The 14,459-nt window shown below is 52.7% G+C and overlaps 9 non-coding genes across 9 annotated transcripts; 7 read left to right on the forward strand and 2 right to left on the reverse strand.

Annotated features, from left to right (window-relative positions):
- Positions 1 to 1,716: 1,716 nt before the first annotated feature.
- Positions 1,717 to 1,788, forward strand: TRNAW-CCA (transfer RNA tryptophan (anticodon CCA)). The gene has a single exon. It is a non-coding gene; the product is annotated as a tRNA-Trp (tRNA).
- A 1,845-nt stretch (positions 1,789 to 3,633) lies between these two features.
- Positions 3,634 to 3,707, forward strand: TRNAN-GUU (transfer RNA asparagine (anticodon GUU)). The gene has a single exon. It is a non-coding gene; the product is annotated as a tRNA-Asn (tRNA).
- A 253-nt stretch (positions 3,708 to 3,960) lies between these two features.
- On the forward strand, positions 3,961 to 4,032 carry TRNAW-CCA (transfer RNA tryptophan (anticodon CCA)). Its single transcript has one exon. It is a non-coding gene; the product is annotated as a tRNA-Trp (tRNA).
- A 2,172-nt stretch (positions 4,033 to 6,204) lies between these two features.
- TRNAW-CCA (transfer RNA tryptophan (anticodon CCA)) lies at positions 6,205 to 6,276 on the forward strand. Its single transcript has one exon. It is a non-coding gene; the product is annotated as a tRNA-Trp (tRNA).
- Positions 6,277 to 8,121: 1,845 nt separating this feature from the next.
- TRNAN-GUU (transfer RNA asparagine (anticodon GUU)) lies at positions 8,122 to 8,195 on the forward strand. The gene has a single exon. It is a non-coding gene; the product is annotated as a tRNA-Asn (tRNA).
- A 253-nt stretch (positions 8,196 to 8,448) lies between these two features.
- On the forward strand, positions 8,449 to 8,520 carry TRNAW-CCA (transfer RNA tryptophan (anticodon CCA)). Its single transcript has one exon. It is a non-coding gene; the product is annotated as a tRNA-Trp (tRNA).
- Positions 8,521 to 10,835: 2,315 nt separating this feature from the next.
- On the reverse strand, positions 10,836 to 10,906 carry TRNAG-GCC (transfer RNA glycine (anticodon GCC)). Its single transcript has one exon. It is a non-coding gene; the product is annotated as a tRNA-Gly (tRNA).
- A 1,705-nt stretch (positions 10,907 to 12,611) lies between these two features.
- Positions 12,612 to 12,685, forward strand: TRNAN-GUU (transfer RNA asparagine (anticodon GUU)). The gene has a single exon. It is a non-coding gene; the product is annotated as a tRNA-Asn (tRNA).
- Positions 12,686 to 13,081: 396 nt separating this feature from the next.
- On the reverse strand, positions 13,082 to 13,152 carry TRNAG-GCC (transfer RNA glycine (anticodon GCC)). The gene has a single exon. It is a non-coding gene; the product is annotated as a tRNA-Gly (tRNA).
- Positions 13,153 to 14,459: the final 1,307 nt, after the last annotated feature.

Genomic DNA, 14,459 nt, shown 5'->3' on the forward strand with positions numbered 1-14,459 from the left:
ACTGTCACTGGACTTTCCTTCTGGGAAAGCCTAGTCACTGACCTGGCCAGATTCCCTGTCCTCCCCAAAATCCTGGGGAGAAACGGGCAGAGTTCTGCGCCCTGCGCCCTCTTTAGCGTCCCTAACGTGCTCCCAATGCGCCCTACAGCCCTGGTCGGGCACAGCCCTGGTCGGGCTCATACCACTGGGGCCTCTGCCGAGGAAGAGCCCCGGAAGCCTAGGGCCAGGCCTATTGCACAGGCATCTTAGACCAGGCCATTCCGGGATTGCTGTGTTTCACGTCCTGCCCTTCAACACTCCTGGGAGGGCTTTCCCTGAGAACCCTCATGTCTCTCCCCTCCCAGGAGGCTGTGGTTCTATGCAAAATAGGGGGTGCACCACGGGCCGTCCCTTTTCCTCTCTCTCGCCAATATCTTTCACCAAAGCTGAGCCCTGCAGGTAAATGTATCTATCTGGCTGAGGGGCCAGGGAGGGCCTTTGCCTGCAGTCTTACAAGCCAGAGTGCAGAGAAGGCAGCAGCTCTGGGACCGGGACTCTGCTCAAAGACATATCTAACATGCCACAGTGGAGCTGAGATGGGCAAGACACGTGTCTCACAGGCTGGCAGCACACCAAGACAGTGGCAGGAAACTATGCTAACAAGGAAAGAGAAAAGTCACGTGTCTCGTGGCCTTCCCACCATTAGACAGTAGTCTGCGCAAGAAAACATCCAACAGTGACAGGACAACCAAGCAAATGACAAACGCCGTGCTGAATAAAGTCATCTTACATGACATTTCGTACAAAGGCCCAGATCATGGGGATGATCGCGCAGAAGCAGCAAGTATCAGAGCCACCGAACCTGAGGTGAGTTACACGAGGAGAAAGGGCGACATGGGGACAGGGGCTAGGGGCTCAGGGAACAGCTACCACAATGCAACCTCGGGTGTGGGGATGCCACTCATTGCGGGTACTGCCCTGGGATTTCCTTTTAGAAAGAATCGCTGGTTAAAGTGTAGTGCACAAAAAACCCAACTCCTCGATTACACTATTAGATAACATCCTTTAACTGCCCCACCCACCCTGTGTGAGTCTCACCCACTTCCCGCCTGCTCCCTCTAGTCTGAGAGTTGTATCTCCACAAAAAACACACAGTGGGGCTCAATGAGCTGCTCATGTCTGACATGGACACCTAAGCAGTGCTGGATTCACAACCTGAAAGCCTGCAAAGGAAAGTGTGCCCGGCAGAAGATAAGCTGCCTGGCAACTCAGAACCTTCTTCTAAGAGAAGTAAGACATGTCACAATGGAGTCTAAGCCTACCTGTCTTATGCCAGGACCTTAGAGCTGCAGGCAGGAGCACAAAGGTAAAAACATATATTGAGTCCCAACACGCTCACTGCGGTGGTTGGTCTCTGTGGGGCAATCGGTTAGCACGTTCAGCTGTTAACTGAAAGGTTGGTGGTTCAAGCCCACCCAGGGACGTATGCTTTTGCCTACATCAAGTCCTGAATTAAAACACAGCTGTCTGGCTTTGCTCTTAGAGCTCTCGCTTTGCCTGCGTGACATGCTCTATCTCAACATTTCTATCTTCTCTCATCTCTTCACCTCTAGTCATTTCCACCAATAGGACTGGAAACGGGCCACCAAGCCTTCTACTTTAACCACAGGCGTACTGAGGGCCAATAAAAGGCACAGAAGCATTTCTTGATCCGGGGCTGAGAACTGCATACACAGGGACCTCGTGGCGCAACGGTAGCGCGTCTGACTCCAGATCAGAAGGTTGCGTGTTCAAATCACGTCGGGGTCACTCTTTGACATTTTTTTGCCCACCAAGTCTATATCTCTGACTTCTAAAGCAAAGCCAAAAGAAGGGCGCTTTGCATTGGCCGGGAATCGAACCCGGGCCTTCCGCGTGGCAGGCGAGAATTCTACCACTGAAACACCAATGCTTCACTTACATAGGCTGAGCAGAGAGCCCTGCCGTAGACAGTAGTGATGAGGCCCATGCATTCGCATGGGACACCTATGAACAAAGTTTGCATGGCAAGCCTTGGACTGCCAAACGTTCACATGCTGATGGCAGGAATCAGATGCAGGAGACTGAAACTATGAATGTTTCTGCTTTTGCTAAGGACAGTGGTTTGGGGCCAGTGTTGTGCTTGACAGAGCACGACATCAGCCTGCTCTCTGGCTGCTCCCGGGAGAAGTGGCTGACAGAAAGCACCCTCCAGACCACCAGCAATCTTGTGTTTCACAACATGCCACTGTCACTGGACTTTCCTTCTGGGAAAGCCTAGTCACTGACCTGGCCAGATTCCCTGTCCTCCCCAAAATCCTGGGGAGAAACGGGCAGAGTTCTGCGCCCTGCGCCCTCTTTAGCGTCCCTAACGTGCTCCCAATGCGCCCTACAGCCCTGGTCGGGCACAGCCCTGGTCGGGCTCATACCACTGGGGCCTCTGCCGAGGAAGAGCCCCGGAAGCCTAGGGCCAGGCCTATTGCACAGGCATCTTAGACCAGGCCATTCCGGGATTGCTGTGTTTCACGTCCTGCCCTTCAACACTCCTGGGAGGGCTTTCCCTGAGAACCCTCATGTCTCTCCCCTCCCAGGAGGCTGTGGTTCTATGCAAAATAGGGGGTGCACCACGGGCCGTCCCTTTTCCTCTCTCTCGCCAATATCTTTCACCAAAGCTGAGCCCTGCAGGTAAATGTATCTATCTGGCTGAGGGGCCAGGGAGGGCCTTTGCCTGCAGTCTTACAAGCCAGAGTGCAGAGAAGGCAGCAGCTCTGGGACCGGGACTCTGCTCAAAGACATATCTAACATGCCACAGTGGAGCTGAGATGGGCAAGACACGTGTCTCACAGGCTGGCAGCACACCAAGACAGTGGCAGGAAACTATGCTAACAAGGAAAGAGAAAAGTCACGTGTCTCGTGGCCTTCCCACCATTAGACAGTAGTCTGCGCAAGAAAACATCCAACAGTGACAGGACAACCAAGCAAATGACAAACGCCGTGCTGAATAAAGTCATCTTACATGACATTTCGTACAAAGGCCCAGATCATGGGGATGATCGCGCAGAAGCAGCAAGTATCAGAGCCACCGAACCTGAGGTGAGTTACACGAGGAGAAAGGGCGACATGGGGACAGGGGCTAGGGGCTCAGGGAACAGCTACCACAATGCAACCTCGGGTGTGGGGATGCCACTCATTGCGGGTACTGCCCTGGGATTTCCTTTTAGAAAGAATCGCTGGTTAAAGTGTAGTGCACAAAAAACCCAACTCCTCGATTACACTATTAGATAACATCCTTTAACTGCACCACCCACCCTGTGTGAGTCTCACCCACTTCCCGCCTGCTCCCTCTAGTCTGAGAGTTGTATCTCCACAAAAAACACACAGTGGGGCTCAATGAGCTGCTCATGTCTGACATGGACACCTAAGCAGTGCTGGATTCACAACCTGAAAGCCTGCAAAGGAAAGTGTGCCCAGCAGAAGATAAGCTGCCTGGCAACTCAGAACCTTCTTCTAAGAGAAGTAAGACATGTCACAATGGAGTCTAAGCCTACCTGTCTTATGCCAGGACCTTAGAGCTGCAGGCAGGAGCACAAAGGTAAAAACATATATTGAGTCCCAACACGCTCACTGCGGTGGTTGGTCTCTGTGGCGCAATCGGTTAGCGCGTTCGGCTGTTAACCGAAAGGTTGGTGGTTCAAGCCCACCCAGGGACGTATGCTTTTGCCTACATCAAGTCCTGAATTAAAACACAGCTGTCTGGCTTTGCTCTTAGAGCTCTCGCTTTGCCTGCGTGACATGCTCTATCTCAACATTTCTATCTTCTCTCATCTCTTCACCTCTAGTCATTTCCACCAATAGGACTGGAAACGGGCCACCAAGCCTTCTACTTTAACCACAGGCGTACTGAGGGCCAATAAAAGGCACAGAAGCATTTCTTGATCCGGGGCTGAGAACTGCATACACAGGGACCTCGTGGCGCAACGGTAGCGCGTCTGACTCCAGATCAGAAGGTTGCGTGTTCAAATCACGTCGGGGTCACTCTTTGACATTTTTTTGCCCACCAAGTCTATATCTCTGACTTCTAAAGCAAAGCCAAAAGAAGGGCGCTTTGCATTGGCCGGGAATCAAACCCGGGCCTTCCGCGTGGCAGGCGAGAATTCTACCACTGAAACACCAATGCTTCACTTACATAGGCTGAGCAGAGAGCCCTGCCGTAGACAGTAGTGATGAGGCCCATGCATTCGCATGGGACACCTATGAACAAAGTTTGCATGGCAAGCCTTGGACTGCCAAACGTTCACATGCTGATGGCAGGAATCAGATGCAGGAGACTGAAACTATGAATGTTTCTGCTTTTGCTAAGGACAGTGGTTTGGGGCCAGTGTTGTGCTTGACAGAGCACGACATCAGCCTGCTCTCTGGCTGCTCCCGGGAGAAGTGGCTGACAGAAAGCACCCTCCAGACCACCAGCCATCTTGTGTTTCACAACATGCCACTGTCACTGGACTTTCCTTCTGGGAAAGCCTAGTCACTGACCTGGCCAGATTCCCTGTCCTCCCCAAAATCCTGGGGAGAAACGGGCAGAGTTCTGCGCCCTGCGCCCTCTTTAGCGTCCCTAACGTGCTCCCAATGCGCCCTACAGCCCTGGTCGGGCACAGCCCTGGTCGGGCTCATACCACTGGGGCCTCTGCCGAGGAAGAGCCCCGGAAGCCTAGGGCCAGGCCTATTGCACAGGCATCTTAGACCAGGCCATTCCGGGATTGCTGTGTTTCACGTCCTGCCCTTCAACACTCCTGGGAGGGCTTTCCCTGAGAACCCTCATGTCTCTCCCCTCCCAGGAGGCTGTGGTTCTATGCAAAATAGGGGGTGCACCACGGGCCGTCCCTTTTCCTCTCTCTCGCCAATATCTTTCACCAAAGCTGAGCCCTGCAGGTAAATGTATCTATCTGGCTGAGGGGCCAGGGAGGGCCTTTGCCTGCAGTCTTACAAGCCAGAGTGCAGAGAAGGCAGCAGCTCTGGGACCGGGACTCTGCTCAAAGACATATCTAACATGCCACAGTGGAGCTGAGATGGGCAAGACACGTGTCTCACAGGCTGGCAGCACACCAAGACAGTGGCAGGAAACTATGCTAACAAGGAAAGAGAAAAGTCACGTGTCTCGTGGCCTTCCCACCATTAGACAGTAGTCTGCGCAAGAAAACATCCAACAGTGACAGGACAACCAAGCAAATGACAAACGCCGTGCTGAATAAAGTCATCTTACATGACATTTCGTACAAAGGCCCAGATCATGGGGATGATCGCGCAGAAGCAGCAAGTATCAGAGCCACCGAACCTGAGGTGAGTTACACGAGGAGAAAGGGCGACATGGGGACAGGGGCTAGGGGCTCAGGGAACAGCTACCACAATGCAACCTCGGGTGTGGGGATGCCACTCATTGCGGGTACTGCCCTGGGATTTCCTTTTAGAAAGAATCGCTGGTTAAAGTGTAGTGCACAAAAAACCCAACTCCTCGATTACACTATTAGATAACATCCTTTAACTGCCCCACCCACCCTGTGTGAGTCTCACCCACTTCCCGCCTGCTCCCTCTAGTCTGAGAGTTGTATCTCCACAAAAAACACACAGTGGGGCTCAATGAGCTGCTCATGTCTGACATGGACACCTAAGCAGTGCTGGATTCACAACCTGAAAGCCTGCAAAGGAAAGTGTGCCCGGCAGAAGATAAGCTGCCTGGCAACTCAGAACCTTCTTCTAAGAGAAGTAAGACATGTCACAATGGAGTCTAAGCCTACCTGTCTTATGCCAGGACCTTAGAGCTGCAGGCAGGAGCACAAAGGTAAAAACATATATTGAGTCCCAACACGCTCACTGCAGTGGTTGGTCTCTGTGGGGCAATCGGTTAGCACGTTCAGCTGTTAACTGAAAGGTTGGTGGTTCAAGCCCACCCAGGGACGTATGCTTTTGCCTACATCAAGTCCTGAATTAAAACACAGCTGTCTGGCTTTGCTCTTAGAGCTCTCGCTTTGCCTGCGTGACATGCTCTATCTCAACATTTCTATCTTCTCTCATCTCTTCACCTCTAGTCATTTCCACCAATAGGACTGGAAACGGGCCACCAAGCCTTCTACTTTAACCACAGGCGTACTGAGGGCCAATAAAAGGCACAGAAGCATTTCTTGATCCGGGGCTGAGAACTGCATACACAGGGACCTCGTGGCGCAACGGTAGCGCGTCTGACTCCAGATCAGAAGGTTGCGTGTTCAAATCACGTCGGGGTCACTCTTTGACATTTTTTTGCCCACCAAGTCTATATCTCTGACTTCTAAAGCAAAGCCAAAAGAAGGGCGCTTTGCATTGGCCGGGAATCGAACCCGGGCCTTCCGCGTGGCAGGCGAGAATTCTACCACTGAAACACCAATGCTTCACTTACATAGGCTGAGCAGAGAGCCCTGCCGTAGACAGTAGTGATGAGGCCCATGCATTCGCATGGGACACCTATGAACAAAGTTTGCATGGCAAGCCTTGGACTGCCAAACGTTCACATGCTGATGGCAGGAATCAGATGCAGGAGACTGAAACTATGAATGTTTCTGCTTTTGCTAAGGACAGTGGTTTGGGGCCAGTGTTGTGCTTGACAGAGCACGACATCAGCCTGCTCTCTAGCTGCTCCCGGGAGAAGTGGCTGACAGAAAGCACCCTCCAGACCACCAGCAATCTTGTGTTTCACAACATGCCACTGTCACTGGACTTTCCTTCTGGGAAAGCCTAGTCACTGACCTGGCCAGATTCCCTGTCCTCCCCAAAATCCTGGGGAGAAACGGGCAGAGTTCTGCGCCCTGCGCCCTCTTTAGCGTCCCTAACGTGCTCCCAATGCGCCCTACAGCCCTGGTCGGGCACAGCCCTGGTCGGGCTCATACCACTGGGGCCTCTGCCGAGGAAGAGCCCCGGAAGCCTAGGGCCAGGCCTATTGCACAGGCATCTTAGACCAGGCCATTCCGGGATTGCTGTGTTTCACGTCCTGCCCTTCAACACTCCTGGGAGGGCTTTCCCTGAGAACCCTCATGTCTCTCCCCTCCCAGGAGGCTGTGGTTCTATGCAAAATAGGGGGTGCACCACGGGCCGTCCCTTTTCCTCTCTCTCGCCAATATCTTTCACCAAAGCTGAGCCCTGCAGGTAAATGTATCTATCTGGCTGAGGGGCCAGGGAGGGCCTTTGCCTGCAGTCTTACAAGCCAGAGTGCAGAGAAGGCAGCAGCTCTGGGACCGGGACTCTGCTCAAAGACATATCTAACATGCCACAGTGGAGCTGAGATGGGCAAGACACGTGTCTCACAGGCTGGCAGCACACCAAGACAGTGGCAGGAAACTATGCTAACAAGGAAAGAGAAAAGTCACGTGTCTCGTGGCCTTCCCACCATTAGACAGTAGTCTGCGCAAGAAAACATCCAACAGTGACAGGACAACCAAGCAAATGACAAACGCCGTGCTGAATAAAGTCATCTTACATGACATTTCGTACAAAGGCCCAGATCATGGGGATGATCGCGCAGAAGCAGCAAGTATCAGAGCCACCGAACCTGAGGTGAGTTACACGAGGAGAAAGGGCGACATGGGGACAGGGGCTAGGGGCTCAGGGAACAGCTACCACAATGCAACCTCGGGTGTGGGGATGCCACTCATTGCGGGTACTGCCCTGGGATTTCCTTTTAGAAAGAATCGCTGGTTAAAGTGTAGTGCACAAAAAACCCAACTCCTCGATTACACTATTAGATAACATCCTTTAACTGCACCACCCACCCTGTGTGAGTCTCACCCACTTCCCGCCTGCTCCCTCTAGTCTGAGAGTTGTATCTCCACAAAAAACACACAGTGGGGCTCAATGAGCTGCTCATGTCTGACATGGACACCTAAGCAGTGCTGGATTCACAACCTGAAAGCCTGCAAAGGAAAGTGTGCCCAGCAGAAGATAAGCTGCCTGGCAACTCAGAACCTTCTTCTAAGAGAAGTAAGACATGTCACAATGGAGTCTAAGCCTACCTGTCTTATGCCAGGACCTTAGAGCTGCAGGCAGGAGCACAAAGGTAAAAACATATATTGAGTCCCAACACGCTCACTGAGGTGGTTGGTCTCTGTGGCGCAATCGGTTAGCGCGTTCGGCTGTTAACCGAAAGGTTGGTGGTTCAAGCCCACCCAGGGACGTATGCTTTTGCCTACATCAAGTCCTGAATTAAAACACAGCTGTCTGGCTTTGCTCTTAGAGCTCTCGCTTTGCCTGCGTGACATGCTCTATCTCAACATTTCTATCTTCTCTCATCTCTTCACCTCTAGTCATTTCCACCAATAGGACTGGAAACGGGCCACCAAGCCTTCTACTTTAACCACAGGCGTACTGAGGGCCAATAAAAGGCACAGAAGCATTTCTTGATCCGGGGCTGAGAACTGCATACACAGGGACCTCGTGGCGCAACGGTAGCGCGTCTGACTCCAGATCAGAAGGTTGCGTGTTCAAATCACGTCGGGGTCACTCTTTGACATTTTTTTGCCCACCAAGTCTATATCTCTGACTTCTAAAGCAAAGCCAAAAGAAGGGCGCTTTGCATTGGCCGGGAATCAAACCCGGGCCTTCCGCGTGGCAGGCGAGAATTCTACCACTGAAACACCAATGCTTCACTTACATAGGCTGAGCAGAGAGCCCTGCCGTAGACAGTAGTGATGAGGCCCATGCATTCGCATGGGACACCTATGAACAAAGTTTGCATGGCAAGCCTTGGACTGCCAAACGTTCACATGCTGATGGCAGGAATCAGATGCAGGAGACTGAAACTATGAATGTTTCTGCTTTTGCTAAGGACAGTGGTTTGGGGCCAGTGTTGTGCTTGACAGAGCACGACATCAGCCTGCTCTCTGGCTGCTCCCGGGAGAAGTGGCTGACAGAAAGCACCCTCCAGACCACCAGCAATCTTGTGTTTCACAACATGCCACTGTCACTGGACTTTCCTTCTGGGAAAGCCTAGTCACTGACCTGGCCAGATTCCCTGTCCTCCCCAAAATCCTGGGGAGAAACGGGCAGAGTTCTGCGCCCTGCGCCCTCTTTAGCGTCCCTAACGTGCTCCCAATGCGCCCTACAGCCCTGGTCGGGCACAGCCCTGGTCGGGCTCATACCACTGGGGCCTCTGCCGAGGAAGAGCCCCGGAAGCCTAGGGCCAGGCCTATTGCACAGGCATCTTAGACCAGGCCATTCCGGGATTGCTGTGTTTCACGTCCTGCCCTTCAACACTCCTGGGAGGGCTTTCCCTGAGAACCCTCATGTCTCTCCCCTCCCAGGAGGCTGTGGTTCTATGCAAAATAGGGGGTGCACCACGGGCCGTCCCCTTTCCTCTCTCTCGCCAATATCTTTCACCAAAGCTGAGCCCTGCAGGTAAATGTATCTATCTGGCTGAGGGGCCAGGGAGGGCCTTTGCCTGCAGTCTTACAAGCCAGAGTGCAGAGAAGGCAGCAGCTCTGGGACCGGGACTCTGCTCAAAGACATATCTAACATGCCACAGTGGAGCTGAGATGGGCAAGACACGTGTCTCACAGGCTGGCAGCACACCAAGACAGTGGCAGGAAACTATGCTAACAAGGAAAGAGAAAAGTCACGTGTCTCGTGGCCTTCCCACCATTAGACAGTAGTCTGCGCAAGAAAACATCCAACAGTGACAGGACAACCAAGCAAATGACAAACGCCGTGCTGAATAAAGTCATCTTACATGACATTTCGTACAAAGGCCCAGATCATGGGGATGATCGCGCAGAAGCAGCAAGTATCAGAGCCACCGAACCTGAGGTGAGTTACACGAGGAGAAAGGGCGACATGGGGACAGGGGCTAGGGGCTCAGGGAACAGCTACCACAATGCAACCTCGGGTGTGGGGATGCCACTCATTGCGGGTACTGCCCTGGGATTTCCTTTTAGAAAGAATCGCTGGTTAAAGTGTAGTGCACAAAAAACCCAACTCCTCGATTACACTATTAGATAACATCCTTTAACTGCCCCACCCACCCTGTGTGAGTCTCACCCACTTCCCGCCTGCTCCCTCTAGTCTGAGAGTTGTATCTCCACAAAAAACACACAGTGGGGCTCAATGAGCTGCTCATGTCTGACATGGACACCTAAGCAGTGCTGGATTCACAACCTGAAAGCCTGCAAAGGAAAGTGTGCCCAGCAGAAGATAAGCTGCCTGGCAACTCAGAACCTTCTTCTAAGAGAAGTAAGACATGTCACAATGGAGTCTAAGCCTACCTGTCTTATGCCAGGACCTTAGAGCTGCAGGCAGGAGCACAAAGGTAAAAACATATATTGAGTCCCAACACGCTCACTGCGGTGGTTTGTCTCTGTGGCGCAATCGGTTAGCGCGTTCGGCTGTTAACCGAAAGGTTGTCGGTTCAAGCCCACCCAGGGACGTATGCTTTTACCTACATCAAGTCCTGAATTAAAACACAGCTGTCTGGCTTTGCTCTTAGAGCTCTCGCTTTGCCTGCGTGACATGCTCTATCTCAACATTTCTATCTTCTCTCATCTCTTCACCTCTAGTCATTTCCACCAATAGGACTGGAAACGGGCCACCAAGCCTTCTACTTTAACCACAGGCGTACTGACGGCCAATAAAAAGCACAGAAGCATTTCTTGATCCGGGGCTGAGAACTGCATGCACAGACACCTCGTGGCGAAACGGTAGCGCGTCTGACTCCAGATCAGAAGGTTGCGTATTCAAATCACGTCGGGGTCACTCTTTGACATTTTTTTCCCCACCAAGTCTATATCTCTGACTTCTAAAGCAAAGCCAAAAGAAGGGCGCTTTGCATTGGCCGGGAATCGAACCCGGGCCTCCCGCGTGGCAGGCGAGAATTCTACCACTGAACCACCAATGCTTCACTTACATAAGCTGAGCAGAGAGCCCTGCCGTAGACAGTAGTGATGAGGCCCATGCATTCGCATGGGACACCTATGAACAAAGTTTGCATGACAAGCCTTGGACTGCCAAACGTTCACATGCTGATGGCAGGAATCAGATGCAGGAGACTGAAACTATGAATGTTTCTGCTTTTGCTAAGGACAGTGGTTTGGGGCCAGTGTTGTGCTTGACAGAGCACGACATCAGCCTGCTCTCTGGCTGCTCCCGGGAGAAGTGGCTGACAGAAAGCACCCTCCAGACCACCAGCAATCTTGTGTTTCACAACATGCCACTGTCACTGGACTTTCCTTCTGGGAAAGCCTAGTCACTGACCTGGCCAGATTCCCTGTCCTCCCCAAAATCCTGGGGAGAAACGGGCAGAGTTCTGCGCCCTGCGCCCTCTTTCGCGTCCCTAATGCGCTCCCAACGCGCCCTACAGCCCTGGTCGGGCACAGCCCTGGTCGGGCTCATACCACTGGGGCCTCTGCCGAGGAAGAGCCCCGGAAGCCTAGGGCCAGGCCTATTGCACAGGCATCTTAGACCAGGCCATTCCGGGATTGCTGTGTTTCACGTCCTGCCCTTCAACACTCCTGGGAGGGCTTTCCCTGAGAACCCTCATGTCTCTGCCCTCCCAGGAGGCTGTGGTTCTATGCAAAATAGGGGGTGCACCACGGGCCGTCCCCTTTCCTCTCTCTCGCCAATATCTTTCACCAAAGCTGAGCCCTGCAGGTAAATGTATCTATCTGGCTGAGGGGCCAGGGAGGGCCTTTGCCTGCAGTCTTACAAGCCAGAGTGCAGAGAAGGCAGCAGCTCTGGGACCGGGACTCACTCAAAGACATATCTAACATGCCACAGTGGAGCTGAGATGGGCAAGACACGTGTCTCACAGGCTGGCAGCACACCAAGACAGTGGCAGGAAACTATGCTAACAAGGAAAGAGAAAAGTCACGTGTCTCGTGGCCTTCCCACCATTAGACAGTAGTCTGCGCAAGAAAACATCCAACAGTGACAGGACAACCAAGCAAATGACAAACGCCGTGCTGAATAAAGTCATCTTACATGACATTTCGTACAAAGGCCTAGATCATGGGGATGATCGCGCAGCAGAAGCAGCAAGTATCAGAGCCACCGAACCTGGGGTGAGTTACACGAGGAGAAAGGGCGACATGGGGACAGGGGCTATGGGCTCAGAGAACAGCTACCACAATGCAACCTCGGGTGTGGGGATGCCACTCATTGCGGGTACTGCCCTGGGATTTCCTTTTAGAAAGAATCGCTGGTTAAAGTGAAGTGCACAAAAAACCCAACTCCTCGATTACACTATTAGATAACATCCTTTAACTGCCCCACCCACCCTGTGTGAGTCTCACCCACTTCCCGCCTGCTCCCTCTAGTCTGAGAGTTGTATCTTCACAAAAAACACACAATGGGGCTCAATGAGCTGCTCATGTCTGACATGGACACCTAAGCAGTGCTGGATTCACAACCTGAAAGCCTGCAAAGGAAAGTGTGCCCGGCAGAAGATAAGCTGCCTGGCAACTCAGAACCTTCTTCTAAGAGAAGTAAGACATGTCACAATGGAGTCTAAGCCTACCTGTCTTATGCCAGGACCTTAGAGCTGCAGGCAGGAGCACAAAGGTAAAAACATATATTGAGTCCCAACACGCTCACTGCGGTGGTTGGTCTCTGTGGCGCAATCGGTTAGCGCGTTCGGCTGTTAACCGAAAGGTTGGTGGTTCAAGCCCACCCAGGGACGTATGCTTTTGCCTACATCAAGTCCTGAATTAAAACACAGCTGTCTGGCTTTGCTCTTAGAGCTCTCGCTTTGCCTGCGTGACATGCTCTATCTCAACATTTCTATCTTCTCTCATCTCTTCACCTCTAGTCATTTCCACCAATAGGACTGGAAACGGGCCACCAAGCCTTCTACGTTAACCACAGGCGTACTGAGGGCCAATAAAAGGCACAGAAGCATTTCTTGATCCGGGGCTGAGAACTGCATGCACAGGGACCTCGTGGCGCAACGGTAGCGCGTCTGACTCCAGATCACAAGGTTGCGTGTTCAAATCACGTCGGGGTCACTCTTTGACATTTTTTTGCCCACCAAGTCTATATCTCTGACTTCTAAAGCAAAGCCAAAAGAAGGGCGCTTTGCATTGGCCGGGAATCGAACCCGGGCCTCCCGCGTGGCAGGCGAGAATTCTACCACTGAACCACCAATGCTTCACTTACATAGGCTGAGCAGAGAGCCCTGCCGTAGACAGTAGTGATGAGGCCCATGCATTCGCATGGGACACCTATGAACAAAGTTTGCATGGCAAGCCTTGGACTGCCAAACGTTCACATGCTGATGGCAGGAATCAGATGCAGGAGACTGAAACTATGAATGTTTCTGCTTTTGCTAAGGACAGTGGTTTGGGGCCAGTGTTGTGCTTGACAGAGCACGACATCAGCCTGCTCTCTGGCTGCTCCCGGGAGAAGTGGCTGACAGAAAGCACCCTCCAGACCACCAGCAATCTTGTGTTTCACAACATGCCACTGTCACTGGACTTTCCTTCTGGGAAAGCCTAGTCACTGACCTGGCCAGATTCCCTGTCCTCCCAAAAATCCTGGGGAGAAACGGGCAGAGTTCTCTGCCCTGTGCCCTCTTTCGCGTCCCTAACGCGCTCCCAATGCATCCTACAGCCCTGGTCGGGCACATCCCTGGTCGGGCTCATACCACTGGGGCCTCTGCCGAGGAAGAGCCCCGGAAGCCTAGGGCCAGGCCTATTGCACAGGCATCTTAGACCAGGCCATTCCGGGATTGCTGTGTTTCACGTCCTGCCCTTCAACACTCCTGGGAGGGCTTTCCCTGAGAACCCTCATGTCTCTCCCCTCCCAGGAGGCTGTGGTTCTATGCAAAATAGGGGGTGCACCACGGGCCGTCCCCTTTCCTCTCTCTCGCCAATATCTTTCACCAAAGCTGAGCCCTGCAGGTAAATGTATCTATCTGGCTGAGGGGCCAGGGAGGGCCTTTGCCTGCAGTCTTACAAGCCAGAGTGCAGAGAAGGCAGCAGCTCTGGGACCGGGACTCTGCTCAAAGACATATCTAACATGCCACAGTGGAGCTGAGATGGGCAAGACACGTGTCTCACAGGCTGGCAGCACACCAAGACAGTGGCAGGAAACTATGCTAACAAGGAAAGAGAAAAGTCACGTGTCTCGTGGCCTTCCCACCATTAGACAGTAGTCTGCGCAAGAAAACATCCAACAGTGACAGGACAACCAAGCAAATGACAAACGCCGTGCTGAATAAAGTCATCTTACATGACATTTCGTACAAAGGCCCAGATCATGGGGATGATCGCGCAGAAGCAGCAAGTATCAGAGCCACCGAACCTGAGGTGAGTTACACGAGGAGAAAGGGCGACATGGGGACAGGGGCTAGGGGCTCAGGGAACAGCTACCACAATGCAACCTCGGGTGTGGGGATGCCACTCATTGCGGGTACTGCCCTGGGATTTCCTTTTAGAAAGAATCGCTGGTTAAAG

Source organism: Pleurodeles waltl, chromosome 4_1 (assembly GCF_031143425.1).
Source record: "Pleurodeles waltl isolate 20211129_DDA chromosome 4_1, aPleWal1.hap1.20221129, whole genome shotgun sequence".
Taxonomy (NCBI): Eukaryota; Metazoa; Chordata; class Amphibia; order Caudata; family Salamandridae; genus Pleurodeles; species Pleurodeles waltl.